We start from the raw sequence: 19,540 nt of genomic DNA, 5'->3' as shown, positions 1-19,540 counted from the left end.
TAAAGATATATGACAGTAATGATATTAACACATAAAACTAAGTGTGACACACTTTTGAACTGTCTCTGAAGAAAGCCAATGTGGAATTCATAGGATCACTATGGAAACATCACAATGAGTGGCGTTTAACTGTGAATGTACAAATGAGAAAGAATCTGGACCACAGAGGATTATTCTGCTTTTCCCAATTTTGAAGATTTTATTTATTTGTCAGAAAGAGAGAGAGAACACAAGCAGGGGGAGCAGCAGGCAGAGGGAGAAGGAGGCTCCCCACCAAGCAGGGAGCCCGATGTGAGACTCGATCCCAGGAATCTGGGATCGTGGCATGAGCTGGAGGCAGGCACTTAACCAACTGAGCCACGCAGGCATCTCTGTTTCCCCCAATTTTAGAACTAGAAAGTTTTTGCTGAAACCACTTGTGGATCTTATGTCCAAGCTAAGCAGCCTTCCCCAAAGACAGTGTTAATACCTTCACTTTTCAGATAAGAATGTGGGAGAAAACAGGTTAGAAGCATTTGCCCCCAGAACAATTCTGTGGAGTAGCAGGAGGAGGTCCAGAGCCAGCATGAGTCCAGCCCCCCATCCTGAACTAGTGTGTCACAGCGGAGGGCCTTCCTCAATACCCCAACCTCCCACCAGCTCAGCTGCTGGCCCAAACAAACCTGGATTAAAAACAACGGGCAGGAAGGAGAGAGTTCAGGAGGGAGATGCATTCTTTTCTTCTAAATCATGGCCATTAATTCTCCTTTCATAAGTTCTCAAAAACTTTTCCACATGCCTAACCACTTAAACTTTTGAATATATTTCCATAAGAGAACTGTAATTTCTTTTTTTGTTTATAATTTATTTTCAATATCCTTCCCCTCCCCCTATCCCCAACTCCCCAAGGGAAAAAGGAGACATGATGGCAGCTAGCAACTCTGGAGTGCTCTGTCATCCTTCAAAGAGTTACCTTTTCTAGAGACCTCCTCCTCTTCCATTTGAGTTCACAGTGTTTGTTCTCAGGGTGGAATTTCTATAAAACGCTTCCTTTGGGACGCACTATGGGTAGCCTCTTTGTCCGTTACATGTACTAGGGCCTGTGTGTCTGGCATCCTAGGAAAAGTCTTCTTTTCTATTTCTATAAGCCACAGTTTACACTTCTCTATTTCTACACGTGATCATGGCTCCAAACAAGGGGGAATCTGTGTACTGGGAACTATGTCAGAAAAACTGAGCAAGTTCTGGGAACAAAAGGTTTGGTTTTGCCTGTTAAGAGTTTTCTTATGATATATGGGAATACCCTGTTACAAGGCAAACACCATACCCTTTATTACTTACATCCCCACAGTGTTCTACTCAGTGTCTTAACACACCAAAAGAGGGTCATGTTTGGTACTCCTCAAGGTGTCTCTAGATGTGTGTCCTAAGTACACTTAGGCACTGTCTACCTACTTAAATTGCTTCTCAGATATGGGCTTGCTCACCTTGCTTTAAATTTCTTTCTCTCACAGACAGCGAACTCCTGGAGGCGGGGCTCTCTTCAGCTCCTGGTGTGACCCTCTCTCTCTGCCTCCCCCAAGGTGGTTAGTCCTGGCTCTGATTTCCATCACACCATGCTGTGATTTTCTCTTGTCTCTTCCTCGGGTCTGAGGTATCCTTGAGGGCAGAGACGGGGTCCTACCTTAGTGCTTGATACATGGCTAACACTCATTAAAGCTGTGAGTAAATGCTTGAGATACTTCAAAGGCGTTTCTGTTTGCACGACTGGCTTGGCTTTGGCACTGGAGCATTTCAGTGAGACTGAACTAATATGCAGATTTTTGGAGAATTAGTGTCATAGAAGCTTATAAATGTGGAAATACACTAATGAGGTCTGGTGCTACTCCACAGTAGTAATGGACTACTTATGTTTGGGGGATTTCAGGCTTGGATCTCCTTCCACAAAGCACGACCATTATAGGATAAAGCTGGAGGATACTACCAGAAATAATCATCTGAAGTTATGGGTAAAAATTAGGTTCTTGTTTTTTAAAACCACCCTTGGATGTAATAATATGTGTTTTCATTTCATTGCGGAGGAGTGTGCTCTTATTCTTAGGAGATATGTGCCCATGCATTTATTTTATTTATTTATTCATTTATTTTAAAGATTTTATTTTTTACTTGACAGAGAGAGAGACAGAGAGAGGGAACAGAAGCAGGGGGAGTGGTAGAGGGAGAAGCAGGCTTCCTGCTGAGCAGAGAGCCTGATGCGGGGCTCGATTCCAGGACCCTGGCATCATGACTTGAGCAGAAGGCAGATGCTTAATGACTGAGCCACCCAGGTGCCCGTGTCCAAGCATTTAGAGGTGAGATGCCAGCGGTGATACAGACACCAACAGAGAGAGAGAGATGGATAGGGACAGAGAGAAAGAAGGCAGATGTGACAAATGTTGTGAGTCTAAGTGGAAGGTCTTGGAGTGTTCCTGCTCTGTTGTTTTCAGCCTGCCTGGGTTCCTTTCTTGACCCCAGCAGTGTTCCTAGCTGTGTGATATTTGGCAATTTAACTAAACTCTTTACGTCTTAGTTGCTTCTTTAAAAATGGAGATAGTGACAGAACTTACTCAAAAGGTCATTGTGAAGATGGAAGGACACAATGAACATGAAACACTGACGGTGGGTGCTAGTCTCATAGTCAAGGCTCAGTGGATGTTGGTTGCGGTACTAGCGGCATCAGTCGTGGATCCCTGCTGAGGGCCTGCAGGTACCTGTCGGGCTACCACCTGTTGAACTTGTCATTTGAAAAGTACAAGATACATTTACAACTGTCTGACTGAATCACTACGTAAATTAGAGGTTATCAACAAACACAAGTCAAATGAAAATAATTCTTTGGTATCCTAATCTCCAAATCATAAATGTATACCAAAATGTTTCCTTAGGAGTTTTCTGAAGTGTCTTATTAGTTTTTCTTTGGGTTAAGGAGACCAAAAAAAGTGTGTTAGGAAACTCTTAAAAACTCTTTACAACCAAACAAATATTTACCTTGTCAAGAACTAGAGACCATTTGTACCTATACCCTTTACAAATCGAATTTATATCTCACTTTCCAAATTGGTTTCTTGAAATATGCAAGGTCATACATGTATACAAACTCATTGCAAACACTTATATGGGTCTCTGGGCCAGGCACGAGTTGGACTTCTTATTCCTTAGACCTGCCTTGGGAGTGAGTTAGATCATCCTCCCCTCTGATCCCTGGTGGCCCTGAGGCTTGGACAGGGCAGTCATCTGCCCCAGGTTAAAGAGTGGGTGGACAGGGGCACTGCTAGAACACAAACTCAAGCAGTCTGGCTCTGGCGTCCATTCTCTGAACCACTCTGCTGGCCTGAGGGTGGCCAAGCACAGCATTTGGTTAGGACAGCCAGGAGCTTCCTCTGTGTATAGAACATTCTCATTATGGAGACTTACACAGATGTCATCGTCATGTATCATTGTGCCTTACCCAAACACCAGTTCCACAACTTCACTAAATCAGCTGTTTGATACTCTTCACTCCTCTTTCTGCCCTTGCCTTAACCCCCATCTGCCACACGTGGATGCTGTTTTTCAGAACTGGGCACTGTTGGTACCAAAATTGGCACAAATCTGTCTTAAACCATGCTATTTGACTGCTGTGAAGTTTGTTTTCCTTCCTAGTATGTCATCGTGTGTCGGGGTAGGAACTGTGCCTTTTGGTTCTCTGTTCTTGATGTTGCTGAGAGTCTGGTGAGCAGGGATGCTGAATCGCTTAAATGTGCGACGTGTTACTTTGAGGGTAAGTGTACTTTTGGCCCTGAACTGGAAACCCAAAGACAAGACTGACGGGCAGAGCTTCAGTGTTTCATGGTGGGTGAGAATTACACAGCAGTCATCCAATTAAAAGTGCTGTTTTCCTTAAGAGACTGAGATAAAGGGAATACATTTAAGAAAGATGAGAGTCAGTGCAAAGGTGGGATAGAGAGAGGCTTTTTAAAAATTTAAACATTTCTCCTTGAGAAGAAGGGTTTCACAATTTTCTTATTCTATCCAATTTCAGCCAACATGTGGCAGCTTTGAAGCCAGTAAGGTCAGTGAAAGACAACCATACATTCTCCAGTCAACGATCCTGGTACTTACTTACTCTGACTCTCTTTGGACAGAGGATATGAATTCACTGAGTCCAGCTATGCCTTAGAAGATGTATGAAAGTGAAGTGAGGTGGTAGTCATGCTGGGATCATAGAATTTCTTCATCAGATTAAGGGACTTTAGAAATGACTCAAACCCAGCCACCCATTTTAGAGATGAGAAGAATGAGGCACAGAAATTTGCACAGAGGTGGGACGAGAATCCTACCCTGGTTCTCAGGCTGGTGCCCTTCCCATAATACCAGGCTTTTGTGCTGTGGGTTACAGGCATACCACCAGAGCAGTAAAGCTATTAAAATCAGTAGCTTCAGCTATGATTCACAGCCGGTGACTCATAAAAATGTAGAGATGCCAACTAGTCAAGGACAGAGCTGTTCTGTCTAGGTGTGAGGTAGAGGCTCCACACGCCACTCTCCATCATTCAAGCTATTTGCTTCTACTGGCTTCAGAACAGGGATTATGAAAGTCCAGCCCAAGAGGGGTCACAGCTGAGATTCAAGGAAGCCTGGAGCCCACTGACATGAATGCAAAATTGTGTGTGAGGATGCGTGTATATTCTCTTCTTTAAATTTCTGAGCAAAGTACAGACAGCTTCCATTAGATTTCAGGTAGGGAAAAAGGGGCTTAAGAACTAACACTCTAAAAACCTCCTTGAGATTTTATGGCGGATCTTAGTCATGACATAAAATAGCTGATTAAGGGGCGCCTGGGTGGCTCAGTGGGTTAAAGCCTCTGCCTTTGGCTCAGGTCATGATCCTATGGTCCTGGGATCGAGCCCCGCATCGGGGGTCTCTGCTCAGCAGGGAACCTCCTTCTTCCTCTCTCTCTCTGCTTGCCTCTCTGCCCACTTGTGATCTCTGTCTATCAAATAAATAAATAAATAAAAATCTTAAAAAAAAATAGCTGATTAAAAAAAAAAAAACCAAAAACTATTCGAAAGTTGAAACCTAGGAGGGCTTTTCGGGAGTGGATTTTTTGATTCACAGAAGATGGACTTGAGCTATGAAGAAAGATGAAGGTTATTAATTTTCTGTGTTGGCCGTTGGAAAGTAAAGAATGACAAAATTCACAGCACATCCTAACTAGTTTAAGTATTATTTCACTGCAGTTGACATGCCACCTTGCAGAGCAACATACTGTTAGCCCTTTCCACCTCTTGGATTTTTAAGATTCATGAGGGCAGGGCTGTCCTTTTTTCATCCCTGCTGACTCCTCTCCAGCATCCAGCATGGTGTTTGGCACAGACAGAACGTGATGATGGCCTTCCCGTGCAGGGAATGTGACACTTAGAGATTCTGTTTTTTTTTTTTTTTTTTTTTTTAAAGGCCACTAAGTTATACTTTTTACATATGATTAGTCAGGTAAAAAACAGAGTAGAAGTCTGTGCAAATGCCACTGTGCTGCCTTGAAACGGGTCTCGGCCAGCGCTCATGTTTCTCTTTCTTGATATGTGTGGTTAGGAAGCTCTGTTCTGTGGTCAAGGTGAGCGACTGGCCGTGTGGGGAAACCCAGTTATTACAGACCGTTAAGGAGTATCCCGTGCAGCAGAAGTAATTACTGAATGCGCTTGGGTCCTCTGACGAAATCATGGAGGCAACAAAGTCTGATGGAAATGAGCCTGAACTGACAGGGCTTAATGTCCCGAGTCCTCCCCCACCCCCAGCATCCCACATCCCACATCTCACATCTGCGCCTAAAGGCAGGCTTTACACTAAGAACCTAATGACCTTATCAGAGAAAACACAAATTCTGTGAGCCACAAGTCCTTGTGGGCAAAATGAGCAGACCACCACCTACTCTGCCAATTTCCTATCATTATGACTATCAAAAAAGACAGTGCGCAGCAAATTGTCTCCTCAACTTTTTAGCTTGTACTCCTGTTCACACAGATAAATATACATACCCATTTGAAAAGATCAGTCCTAGGATTATTAAAAGTGAGGCTGCCTTAGCTCATTTGGATTATATATTATGTTAAAGCCATATAAAAGAGGCACTACTTCTTCAGGGGGATAAATGGACAAAATCAGTGACTTGGGCTTTGAAATATCTACATAACATGTGAAAAGTCTATCTCCACTTAACCTCATCTATTTGACACAAATTATAAGTTAAATTATGACCATCATTAGATACTGTTGGCCTCTTCAAATCATAGAGGAATCCTAGACTTGCTGTGTGGTATTGGAGCAGTAACTTCACCTCTCTGGGCCTCAAGGTCCCTCATTTTTAAGGGCTGGATTCTCATTTAGATCTTTGTCAGCCGTCAGCTTCAGTAATTCTAGCTTCAGTTTGATTCATAATCATCCTAATAAGCCTGCTTAGGATGATATAAAAATCAAAAGACCTGACCCATCCTCGGGAACTGTAAAATGTGGAGGATAGACACCGACAGGGGTTTTAGGGATAAAAAAAGATAGCCAGTGTGCTCTGCCAAAAACACTGCACCCCTGGCACCACGGGAGCGAATAAATCCCAAAGTTCATTGAAGGTTCTGCTCTGGCCTCAGGTTCCTTAAACAGGCACTGGTATCCGGTAAGTTAGGATTCTAACCCTTAGAAAACTAAGGTATATTATTAGCTGCTTTTCAAAAGAAAAGAAAGAGGACTCGTTTTGAACGCAGTCCCTTTGGCTCTACCCTCGTCCCTCAAGTGCGTTTCGCACACACTCGGCCACCCCACGCGCTGAGCTCGTCCAGAGCCGGGTCTCCCAGCCTCCCTTCCGCGCGCCCCTGCCCTCCGGCCCTCACCCCGAGCGGCCTCTCCTCCCCGGCCCGGGCCCGCGGACAGCGCCCCTCCGACGGGCGCCCGGCGGCCACGTGCGCGCCGCCCCCGCCCCTGGGGCCGGGCGGGGGCCGTGGGGGCCGTGGGGGCCGTGGGGGCCGTGGGGGCCGTGGGACCCGCGGGCCGCCGCGGCCCGGCTCGGTGCGGAAGGGCGGGGGCAGGGTCGGCGTACCTGGCGGCCCGGCGGCCTCCGCTGTCCCCGCGCTCGCGTCTGCTCCGGTCCCGAGGCTGCAGGCGGCCCGACGGGGCCGGCCGCGCACAGGAAGCCCGCGCCAGCGAACGTGCGACCCTTTTATAACCCACTTGTGACTCATAACCGACCGGCCGCCTGTGCTGTAAAACCCCCCGCCTCGGCCCCCTCCTGCCTGTTCTTGGAACCTACAGCTTGAAAAACTTTTTTTCTTTTTAAAGGAAAAGTCGAAAAAGCCCAGCGCCCCGAGGATTGGTGTTTTCCCCTTTCCCTTTCTCGTGGGTCATTCTCTCTGTGTTTTTTCTCTCGACACATGCCGCGTACTTTCCTGCCCCCGCGCTGCCAGGCTCGGACTCCAACCTTTGTTCTTAATGAAGAGGAAACGCATTCAAATGAGCGCTCGGTCGGCTGAGGGGAAGTTGCTACTCTTTGCAACGGGGTGGCAGGGGTGTCTTGACAAAACCCTTCCACAGGAGAAAGAAGAGGGAGCCGCACAGAAGTAAACGGGAGACTTTTTTCTCCCCCACGAAATCCCAGCGGAGGCAAGAGGGTCCCTAACAGAGGAAGAAGTGGCCAAGTGACTCCTCCATCTCCTCCATGCGCCGTCTCCCCTCTTTACCCTTCAAGAGTCAGGAGTTTGGTTTGAGAGGTATAGGCGGGGTTTGAGTACAGGCCTGTTGCCCACATTTGTCTTTGGGGATGCTGGGATACAGGGCTCGAAACTTCTTTCATGTCGACCTCTGCAGCATTCTTTCCTTGCCCCCTTACCACCTTCAGGACATTTTCCTGGAACATATGACTCCAGTGTTTTAAAGTGTTGACCTCGTCGTCTTCATCTTGACCTCTCCCATCCTACCAAAAGGGGGACATTTTCTGGGAGCAGGTCATTTGACACAGTGGACTGAAAGGGATAAAACGGATCTAACACATGGGACATATCTACTGAAAGACTCGTGGAGTAACTCATTCTTGTGCGTTAGTATAATCAACTTTCAGGCCTTGAGGAAGAAGAAAGAAATGTGGAGAGAGAGAAGGTGGTCTGATGTGGATTTAGCCTCATCGCCCTGTGATTGGCGCCTTTTCCTAGATAAGGCAGAATCACTGCTAGATCCCAGAGCAACTCTTTCATAGTTGGGTCTCCATCCCCAGGGCAGATGGCAGCTTAGAAGACTTTGTATTAAGCTGATGACAGAAAATTCATTTCTGGAACCTCGGAAGCATGTTAGAGCACATAGTCCTTAAAGATGGCGGGGGTTGGTTAAGGAACTTGGAAGCATTTAAAAATTCTCTATTCTTGGGGCACCTGGGTGGTTCAATCTGTTAAGAATCTGCCTTGGGCTCAGGTCATGGACCCAGGGTCCTGGGATCAAGCCTGGCATCAGGCTCCTAGCTCTGTGCAGAGTCTGTTCCTGCTTCTCCCTCTGCCTCTGCCCTCATGCTCTCTCTCTTTCTCGTGCTCTCCCTCTCTCTTGAATAAATAAAATCTTAAAAAAAATTCTCCATTCTTAAGACTTATATGGCCATAATGATAATGGGTAACATTTCTAAAGCAGGTGTAAATTTTCTATGTGCCAGGCCATGGCCTGAAACTCTTTCCATGCAGAACCCTGAGGCACAGAGCGATCTAACACTTTGCTTTCGGTCTTAGCAGGTAGCGGAGATGAGATTCAGACCCAGCCCGGCCCTGTGTGTATGGCTCCCATTGTTCAGCCTCCCTGCCTTCTAGATCATTCAGGATCTGGAGCAGAGTAGTGCAGTTGCCAGTGGGGAAAGGAACCATGGTCCTTACCAGGGCGTGTCATACCCCTCTGCTGGTTATAGACAGCTGCAAAGCCTATCCAGATTTCCCTTTTCTCATGTTAGGTCCTAGTTTGGGACACCCAATAATTGTGGTTGGATGGTTTTGGGGAGTAAACCAACCTGCATCTCATTGTATGTAGTTCTAGCTGTGGGACCTGAGGTTAAGTTTCCTATGTGTCAGTTTTCTCATTTCTCTCTCTTTTCTTTCTTTTTTCTTCTTCTTCATTTCTCTCTCTTTTCTAAAATGAGGAGAATAGTATTTTCTATTGGGGATTGCTGTGGAGTGACTTGTGTGTCTTGGCCCCCACCCCCAGCCATTCATTATTATGTTGTAACTCTAACCTATAATGTGACTATATTAGGAAATAGGGCCTATAAAGAGGTGACCAGGGTTCAATGAGGTCAGAAGAGTGAGGTTCTTATCCTTATAAGAAGAGGAAGAGACCCAGAGCCGTCTCCACATTTGCACAAAGAGGTCATGTGAGTACACAGTGGGAGGCATGCTGCCTACAAGCCAGGGAGAGAGTTCTCACCAGAATCCTGCTTGACCTGGATCTTGGCCTTTCCAGCCTCCAGAACTGTGAGAAAATCAGTGTTCATTGTTTAAGTCACCCATCTATGGTGTTTTGTTATGGCAGCTAATAAAAAGGATGGATGCGAAGTGCTTGCTCCAAATAAAAGCCTAAGTAAAGGTCATTTGCTGGCACGATTGTTGTTCCATGGATGTTGTTGTGGGTTGAATTGTGTCCCCCCAGAATTAAATATTAAAGATCTAACCTCCAGTACCTTAGATTGTGACCTTATCTGGGAATAGGGTCGTTGCAGATACAATGAATTAAGAGGCAGTGTGAAGGTGGGTTCCTAATCCAATAGGACTAGTGTCCTTATACCAAAAAAAAAAAAAAAAAAAAAAAGTGCTGTGTGTAGAGAAAGAGACACACGTAGAGGGAAGAGGATATGAAGAGACACAGAGAGAAGATGGCAATCTACAAGCCGAGGGCAGAGGACTGGACCAGAACCTTCCCTCAGAAGACTCAGAAGGAGCCCATCCTGCCAACACCTAGATCTCCACCTTCCCCATGAAAAGATACATTTCTTTGCAATAAGCATCTGTTGTTCAAGACATCCAGTTTGTGTTACTTTGTTAACACATTTGCAGCCCTAGCAAATGGATCCGGATGTTTTTGCTGGTTTGGTTGGTGTCCTTAGCCCTCCTCAGGACTCCTCAGGTCCACGAGGGACTGAACAAGTCAACCCAGTGACCTCCCAGATAAGAGCTGCACTTGTTGATATAACACTGTAGATAACAATGAATAGATTGCGGCAGCTGGCTTAATTACATGCTAATGAAGAAGTGTTGCTAAAAGCACCATAAGTCCTCAGAATTCTGCAGAAAACTCACTAATCACAGGGAATGGTTAGGAACCAGCCTACTGTCTCTCGCCTTAAAAATTAATCACGGAGAAAAAAGTATTTCCTTAGGGGCTGAATACTAAACTTAACTTGAAGAGTATAAGAGAGACATTTCTCAAAGTAGATAATACTTTTTAAAGGGTGGGCGAAGAAATGGACATTTCAGGCTTGGCCAGGTTATTTAATGCAGCACAGGGTTTCAGTTCATTCTTTACTCTTTTGGACAATGAAATGGAGATAATGCATGACTCTGTGAACTTGTGGATGCTCTCTCCCCAGGGATGAGTGGGGTTGAATTGTCTTCCTCTAGACCCCACTAGTGGCGCAACCGTAATTAATGCCCGAGGCTAAAAATGTTGCCTCCAGAAGATGTTCAGACTTAATAAATAGTGTTTGTTTTTATTTTTCAGACACAAAGCCTCAGAAGTATTTTTTTTCTATTATAATTTAATTTTTATTCCTGTCACTGTTTATAACATCTTGGAAGCACAAATCTGAATGAACTCTTCTGTTTTTCTCAGCCACATTTCCTCTGTAAATGGGTTACTGGTTGAGAGTGTTATGGGACACTCTCAAATGCTGTGGTGCCTTTCCCTTCAGAGGATAAAGGAGTGGCCTTAATTTTTTAAAATATATTTTTTTTTTTCTGTCCAAGAGGTGGAGTTTACAAATTACAGAGAATTAACCTTTCAACTTCATCTTTCCCATTCACCCCCTCCCAAAGCACAGGGAGGTTAAGTCAAATCTCTGAATAGGACAGTAGTGTTTATTGCAAGGAGTTTCAGGCTCTGATTAGCTGTGCCCTAATTGTTTAATCATTGGTATGCACCAATTGTCTCATGAGCGTCCTTTGTTTGCATATATGCTGCCTTCTGTACATAACTTCTTCCATAATCTTCAAGTTTAAACTTTTTTAGAGTAACGATCTTTTGCTCTAGGCTCATGTCTTCTTCTGCTCTGGGGAAGCCAGGTTGTCATAGTCTGTTGGAAATATTTTATGTGACGGGGGAAGAGTTAGGGTCTCAGGACTGAAATAGGATTCTGAGAATATTTTGGTTCATGAACAATGTCGGCAGGGACCGTTCTGCTTCCCTGTCCACCAGCATCACATACAGAGAAAATTCCCCTGCCCACCCCCATCGCTCAGCCTCAGCCTCGTTCTTATCTGCCTGGCCTGGCTCCCTGGTTGGTGAATTGATGAGTCACTCTTCGTAAATCACTCTCCACTGCCTTTATCCGCCCCCACCCCCCTGCCCCTCTCTGAAATGTCCAGGGAGACTTCTTCAAGTGCCAGCACTCTCTGTTCTTGTGTTCTGTTTCTTCTGGAAGATCCTGCATAAACAGGCACCTGGAACCAGCTGTAAACTCAGTACTACCCTGATGTTGTTCCCTGCTTTAGTCAGCTCTAGCTGCTCTAACAAAATACCAGAGAGTGGACGGCTTCACGACAGACTTTTACTGCTCACAGTTCTGGAAGCTTGGAAGTGCAGATCAAGGTGTCAGCCAGTGTAATTCCCGGTGAGGTCTCTCTTCCTGGTTTACAGCTGGCCATCTTCTTATCATGCGCTCACATATCCTTTTCTGAGAGCATGCATATGAAGAGATCTCTCTTTCTTTTCTTACAAGGTCTCTAATCTTATTGAATTAGGATTCCACTCTTCTGACCTTATTTAACTTTAATTGCCTCCTAAAAACCTCATCTCCAAATAGAATCACATTGGCGGCCAGTTAGGGCTTCAACATATGAATTTGGGGGGTATGCAGTCTAGTCCATAGCACTCCTTGACTTTGATAATATATTGGGTTTTCTCTTTGTATTTTTTAAAAGATTTTATTTATTTATTCATGAGACACATATTGAGAAAGAGAGAGAGAGAGAGGCAGAGGCAGAGGGAGAAGCAGGCTCCCATCTCCATCCCAGGACCACGGAATCACGACCTTTGCCAAAGGCAGACGCTTAACCAGCTGAGCCACCCAGGCACCCGTCTTTTGTATTTTTATATAAATAAAATAATCCCAGTTGTCTCTTTACAGAGATTTATTTCTAACGTTATAATTATATGTCAAATATTATTTAAATATTCGCAGTGGCTCTTTTGTATACTCTTCGGCATCTCTGTTCCTGCCTTTTTTTTTTTTTTAATATTTATTTATTTTAGAAAGAGTGCGTTGAGGGAGGGTCTGAGGGAGAGAGAATCTCGATCAGACTCCATGATGAGTGTGGAGCCTGATCTGACAATCCTGAGATCAAGACCTGAGTCGAAACCAAAAGTCAGACATTTAACCTACTGTGCCACTCAGGCGCCCCTCCATGCCTGTTTTAAGAAGAATTGAGTATAATTTAATAAGAACTTCAGTGCTGGCCTTAGGAAATGGGAAAAAGTGGATGAAAGGGAGTAGCATTCACAAATTACCCTCGCTGAGAAATGATATAAAAGAATTCGAGAAGTTCTACCCACACTGGGTCAATTTGTAGAAAACAGAAGATCTAATACCATATGGAGAAAAGGTGTGTATAGATTACTAATCTAAACAACTTTGGACTCTTGGGAGGAATAAACAGTGTGCAAACACTAATATTTTTCAGGGAGTTAAGTATCCTGGAACTGTGCACCTACTGAGAAGGTGTCTGAGGATGAACAAGAGAATCCAGACAAGTTGCATATTCTTTTTTTTTTTTTCTTTTTGTTTTAGGACTTCTTCTTTTTTTTTTTTTTTTTAAGAGCAGATTTAGGGTCATAGCAAAATTGAGAGGAAGGTACAGAGATTTCATATATACTCCTTGTCTCTACGCATACAAGGCCTCCTCCATTATCAACATTCCCCACGAGAGTGGTGCATTTGTTACAATTGATACGCTTACATTGATACATCTTGGTCATCCGAAACTTAGAGTTCACCTTAGCGGTCACTCTTGGGTGGACAAATGTATAATGATGTGTATCTGCTATTATAGTATCATTCAGAGAATTTTTATTGCCCTTAAACTCCTCCGTGTTCTACCTATTTATCTCTGCCTCCTGCCTCACCACTGCAACTCCTGACAACCACGGATCTTTGTGTTGTCCCCGTAGTTTTGGCTTTTCCATGTAATCGTCATAGAGTTGGAAGCACAGCCTTTTTATATGGGCTTTGTCCAGATTCCTCAGTGTCTTTTAATGGCTCGGTAGCCCAAGTGGGGAATCATATCTGGATGTACTACAGTTTATCCATTTGCCTACTGAAGGAAATCTTGGTTGCTTCCAAGTTTTTGGCATTTCTGAGACTAAAGCTGCTATGAACATCTGTGTGCAGGTTTTTGTGTGGACATAAATTTTCAGCTCCTTTGGGTCAATATCAAGGAGCATGATTTCAGGATTGTATGGTAAGAGTATGTTTAGTTTTGTAAAAAACTGCCAAACTGTCTTCCAAAGTGCTTGTGCCATTTTGCATTTCCACCAGCAATGAGTGAGAGCATGCATTGCTACACATCCTCACCAGCATTTGGTGTTGTCAGTATTTTGGACTTTGGCCATTCTAATGGGTGTGTAGTGGTATGGCATTGCTGTTTTAATCTGCCTTTACTTTATGACATATGATGTGAAGCTTCTTTTCATATGCTTACTTGTCATCTATATATCTTCTTAGGGTGAGGTGTTTGTTAAGGTCTGTGGCCCATTTTTAAATCAGGTTGTTTATTTTCTTATTGTTGATTTTTAATAGTTCTTTGTATATTTTGAATCCAGAAGTTTTTCATTTTAATGCAGTTCAGGTTATCAGTGATTTTGTGACGTTGGTGTTGTATATAAAGTCGTTTGCTGGGGTGCCTGGGTGACTCAGTGAGGTAAACCTCTGCCTTCAGCTCAGGTCATGATCTCAGGGTCCTGGGATCGAGCCCCACATCAGGCTCACTGCTCGGCAAGGAGCCTGCTTCTCCCTCTCTCTCTGCCTGCCTCTCTGCCTACTTGTGATCTCTCTCTCTCTCTCTCTCTCTGTCAAATAAATAAATAAAATCTTAAGAAAAAAATAAAGTCATTTGCCATACCTGTTATCATCTAGGTTTTTTCCCTTTGTATTTTCTAGGAGTTTTATAGTTTTGCATTTTATATTTAGGTCTATGATCCATTTTGAGTTAATTTGTGTGATATTGCATATTCTAAAATTTAAAAATCTGTTACACAACAGGCAAATTTACTTCTAGAAATAGGTACCTATATGACTAAGTATGAGGTTTCTGGAGGTATAGGAAGCCCAGTACCCTGTGGGTAAGATCATTTTTTGTCTCATCCCGGTGAGAGAAGCTGCAGGTGTCGCTTCTTGCCACAGCTGGTGGCCCATTCAGTTTCACTGCTCCCATCTCCCTAGGCTGTGTGAATATGAGTTCTGGATGTATTGTGGGTTTTTTTGTCCTTGTTCTTCTCTTCTTCATTGCAGCATTACTGTCTTCTATAATAAAAATTTGTTTGTATTTGTTGAGTGTTAAGTGCTTTCATTTGCTCTCATGAAAATTATCTAACAGAACTGGGTCCAACATTGTGGTTGACCACGACTGGTCCCTTAAGCAGTAGGATGTAGTTGGTTTCCATGGATCAAAGAGTTTACTGGTAATAAACCTGCTGGATTAGTGTTCACTGGGGAAAATTCATGTGGACGAGGGCAGGAGCAGATGAGAAAATTCCTCACTCTGAGGCAGGTCACAGAAACCTGATGGGGTGAGATACTAGCTTCTGGGAGAGCTGACCTTGATTCTTGGGTGGGAAGGCTTTAAGCTTGATGATTAAGGAAGCATTTGCCCTTTTGATGTGGTCAGGGCTGGGGTCCCAACCTTATGAAGCTGTGTAATACAACAAGCAGTGACAAAATTCACCAATTTTCCCTTCCTAGTTGGGGAAGCATCAATCTCTTTCCTGGCATGTTCTGAGTGGTTTGGTAGGCAGAATAATGACTCTCTCAAAAATGTCCTTGCTCCAATCCCTGGGACCCGTGAATATGTTATGTTACATGGTGAGTGAGCATTTAAGTTGTTGATGGAATTAAGTTTGCTCATTAGCTGACCTTAAAATAGAGAGAGTATACTGAATTCTTCAGGGGGTCCCAACGTGATCCTAAGTGTCATATACATGTGGAAGGGGGAAGTGGGAAAGTTAGTATCAGAGTAATGCGGTATGAGAAAGACACAAATGGCCATTGTTGGCTTTGAATGAGCCAAAGAATATGAGCAGCTTCTAGAAGCTAGAAAACCAGTTTTCTACTAGAGCCTCCAAAAGGAACACAGCTCTGCTGATCCATTTTAGAATTCCAACTTCCAGAACTGTAAAGTAATAAATCTATGCTGTTTTAAGCCATTAAGTTTGTGGGAATTTGTTACAGCCACAGGGGAAGCTCATACAGGTGCAGGGGAACCTCATACTGATGTTTGAACTTCATGCTTGGCCAGTATCGGTCACCTTAAGAAGCTGGGTGGTAGCCACTTGTCACAGAACTTTGCAGAGGTCAGCTCCTTCCCCTGCTGGTGACCATTCTTGGACAAAGCAACACTTAACCATGAACTCTTGCCTCTCACTAATATTTCTAATTCAAATGTAGAATTAAGTAATTAAGTAACACATAGTGTTACTTTAACTTTGAGTTACACCTGCATCTCTTCTTTCTCATGTGAAATATCCTGGCTCCCAACAGCATCAACATTGTTGCATTTGCTTTATCCTAACATTCCCCCCCACCACAACACACCCCAGAATGTATAAAACCAGTATTATTGATGGTACTATTAGTGTCGAAAACAGCTTCATACTTTATAATTTTTTTCACTTCTCTTTGTCCCACAAAGAATATAGCCCACAGGAGATGAGTAGTCTAACTCTCCCTTGTAATCTAACGCTTAAGTCAAAATAATTTCTCTCTGTTACTAACCTAATACACCATTAAGTTAATTTGTTTAATTTACTTTCAATTTGTAGGTATTGCTTTTTTAGATTGAATTGTTTTCATTTTATCTATTTTCACAACTCATTTGCATGGTTTCAAACTCAAATTTCTAAAACGAGGTGTATTTTGAAAAAGACTACCTTCTTCCTTTTCCTTAAAAATTTTTTTTATAATTTATCCTTCAATTTTTGAATTTACATGACTATGTATCTCATCTTCCTTTTCTTAGACAAATGTCAGTGTGCTGTCTACACGTTTCTTCATCTTGTTTTTCTTAATTTACAGTATGTTTTGGGTATCACACCATACAAGAAGATATAGTCTTTATTACAGATGCATGGTTGTCCTTATTACAGATGCAAAGGACAAAGATTAAAAGCTCAAGTTTCTATAACAAAATACCATAGACTGGGTGAGTAAATAACAGAAATTAATTTCTCTATAGTTCTGGAGGCTGGAAATTCAAGATCTAAGTTGTTGGCAGATTCAATATCTGATGACCGTCTTCTCCTGGTGTCCTCACATGGCAGAGAGAGGAAGCAAGCTCTTTCCTGTCTCTTCCTATAAGAGCTCTAACTTTATCATAAGGGTTCTACCCTCATGACCTACTTAACTCCTAAAAGCCCCATCTCCAAATACTATCACATTGGAGATTACGGTTTCAACATGAATTTTGGAGAGACACAAGCTTTCAGTCCATAGCAGTAGTCTTCCTTTGCAGTCCCCATATAGATGGACATTTGCGTGGTTTTCAATGTTTTGTGGTTATAAATAGTAGTATAATGAATACTCTTGTGTTATGTCATTTGGTACATTCACCAGTTTTACTAGTCGGAATTCTACCAGAGAAACAGAATCAGTAGGATATTTATTTCAAGAAATTGGCTTGACGGATTGTTGAGGCTTGCTACGTAACTGAAATCTGCAGGGCAGGATGGCAGGATGGACAGACTAAAAATATTAGATACAGGCAATTCCATGAGTGGAATTTCTTATTCTTTAAAGAAGTCTCTGCCCCAAGGGCTTCCAGCTGGATGAATTGGACACACTCAAATTATCTAGGATAAACTTCCTTACTTAACTTAAACTGATTATGGTCCAGGAGGCAGGGTCTGGCCGGGGTGCCCCAAAATGCATGCCTGCGATGCCTGCCTACCCCACCACCCAGTTGCTATAAAGGGAAGTTTGCTGTGAGCTCTTCCATCACCATCCCATCTTTTGAAGCCACATTCATGGGACGCTTGGCAGACCCCAGCTGCCAAAATGGCAAAAACAGTTGGAGAACAAGTATGCATTTTAGAAGGTTGAACAGTTGAAGAGTACAGAAGATAAACTTGGAGTAGTTTACTTCTCAGCCATGTGGTGTGGGCCTTGCAAAATGATCTTTTCTTTCATTGCTTCTCTGAGAAGTATTCTAACGTGGTATTCCTTGAGGTCCACATGGATGACAGTCAGGGTGTTGCTACAGAGTGTGAAGTCAAATTCATGGCAACCTTACAGTTTTTTTTGTTTTTTTTTTTTTAAAGGAGAAAAAAGTAGATGAGTTTTCTGGAGCAAATAAGGAAAAACTTGAAGCCACCATGAATGAGTTAATCTAATTATGTTTTCTGATAACATAACCAGACATTGACTGTTTAAAACTTGTAATTTTTTTTTCATTTACAAAAAGAAAGATCAAGTATGAAGACTGTAGACCCACCTGCCATCTGATATAAGTGACAATAAAATATTAATTCTCTCCTTTAAAAAAAAGTGGATTATCAACTCTAATCCCATCTATAAAATACTTTCATAGCAACACCTAGATTTGTGTTTGAGTGAATAAATGGGGACTACAGTCTAGCTAAGTTGACACATAAAACTGACAACCATGCCAGTATGCCTTTTGGGTAGATTTCTAAATGTGGAATTGCTGAGTCAAAGGGTATATGCATATATGATTTTTCTAGAGATTGTCAAATTCCTTTCCAAAAGGATTTTATATTCTAGCTACCAATGTATGAGAACACCTGTTTCCCTACAGCTTCACTAAGAAAATATATTTAGGGTTTTTATCAGTTGGATAGATAAAACATGTTACTTGATTGTAGTCTTATTTTGTGTATCTTTTATTATATATAAAGTTGGGCTTTGTGGTAGGTTGGATTGCTATTCTTAATCTGTCACCACTTGCTTCTGGCATATAACCATGTAGTACACTAGAATAGATGTGGTCTATTTTCCTGCCTACTGGGCTGAATGTTTATGTCCCCCTTAAAATGTGTATGTTGAAGTTGTGATCTCCAATGTGATGATAGTTGGAGATGAGGCTTTTAGAAGGTGATTAGGTCATGAAGGGTGAACCTTTATGAGTGAGATTACCTTTATAAGAAAAAGCAGAAGAGAGATAATCTCTCTCCTCACCATATGATGATATAGCAAGAAGGCAGTCATATATAATCTAGAAAGAGGATACTCTCAAGGCCATGCTGGCACCCTAATCTTGGACTTCTAGCTTTTAGAACTACGAGAAATAACTGTTTGTTGTGGTAGACCTCCCAGTTTGATATTCTGTTATAGAACCTGGAACTGAACCAAGATAGTGCTCCAGTGTTTTCCTGTGGACAATGGAACATTAGTGGATGAATGCATATAAAAGCTTAAAATGTGCCTTAAGTGAATTGGCTTCTCCTGTGGTCTGTGATCTGTCATAGAAGAGCATGCAGTGAATAATCCCTGGTTCCAGGTGAAGACAGCAGACACGCTGAATGGAACTGAACCTAGTATTTATCCTGCAGCCTGGAACTTAGAACTTGAATCCCAGGGTCTGGAGCCCAAGATAGTCCAGCGTATTTGCAGCCAACTTGGAGACCTGTAGTGAGAAACCTGTGGTTTCTATTTTTAAGGCACTGGGGTTATTTGTTACACAGCAGTATGGACATCATGAATGATTAATACAGCATATTTCCATCAGTTTAAGTCTGCTTTTGTATCTTTGAGGAGTATAATGCTTTATAAAATTTGAAGTGTTGTCATATTGTTGGAGGCCACGGCACGGTTGGAGTCAAGGATCAAACCAGGCCCTGACTTGTGTCTCCTTCAAAGTCTGGACACCTTGACAAGGTTAAGGATGGGAAAGTTGAGTAACACTGAGAAAGGGTCTGTGCTATGTGTCGTGCGCTTGCCTACGTGACTTCCACACACTCTCCCTACAGAAGGGAACAATGTGGTCAGGGTCATGAATTCTTAGTTGGTCCTTGTTTTTCCTGTACCTCCCATAACCCACTCCCTGGTTGATTGTCGTGCTAATGGCTTTAGCCGAGACTACCTGGCATCACG

General features: G+C 43.0%; 1 pseudogene; it reads left to right on the top strand.

Annotated features, from left to right (window-relative positions):
- The first annotated feature begins 7,415 nt into the window (after positions 1 to 7,415).
- On the top strand, positions 7,416 to 17,820 carry LOC111146889 (annotated as a pseudogene).
- Positions 17,821 to 19,540: the final 1,720 nt, after the last annotated feature.

This window comes from Enhydra lutris, unplaced genomic scaffold, assembly GCF_002288905.1.
Source record: "Enhydra lutris kenyoni isolate GAN:26980312 unplaced genomic scaffold, ASM228890v2 scaffoldscaffold2, whole genome shotgun sequence".
Taxonomy (NCBI): domain Eukaryota; kingdom Metazoa; phylum Chordata; class Mammalia; order Carnivora; family Mustelidae; genus Enhydra; species Enhydra lutris.
The sequence above is the reverse complement of the archived record's forward strand: the minus strand, read 5'-3'. Positions and strand labels throughout refer to the sequence as shown.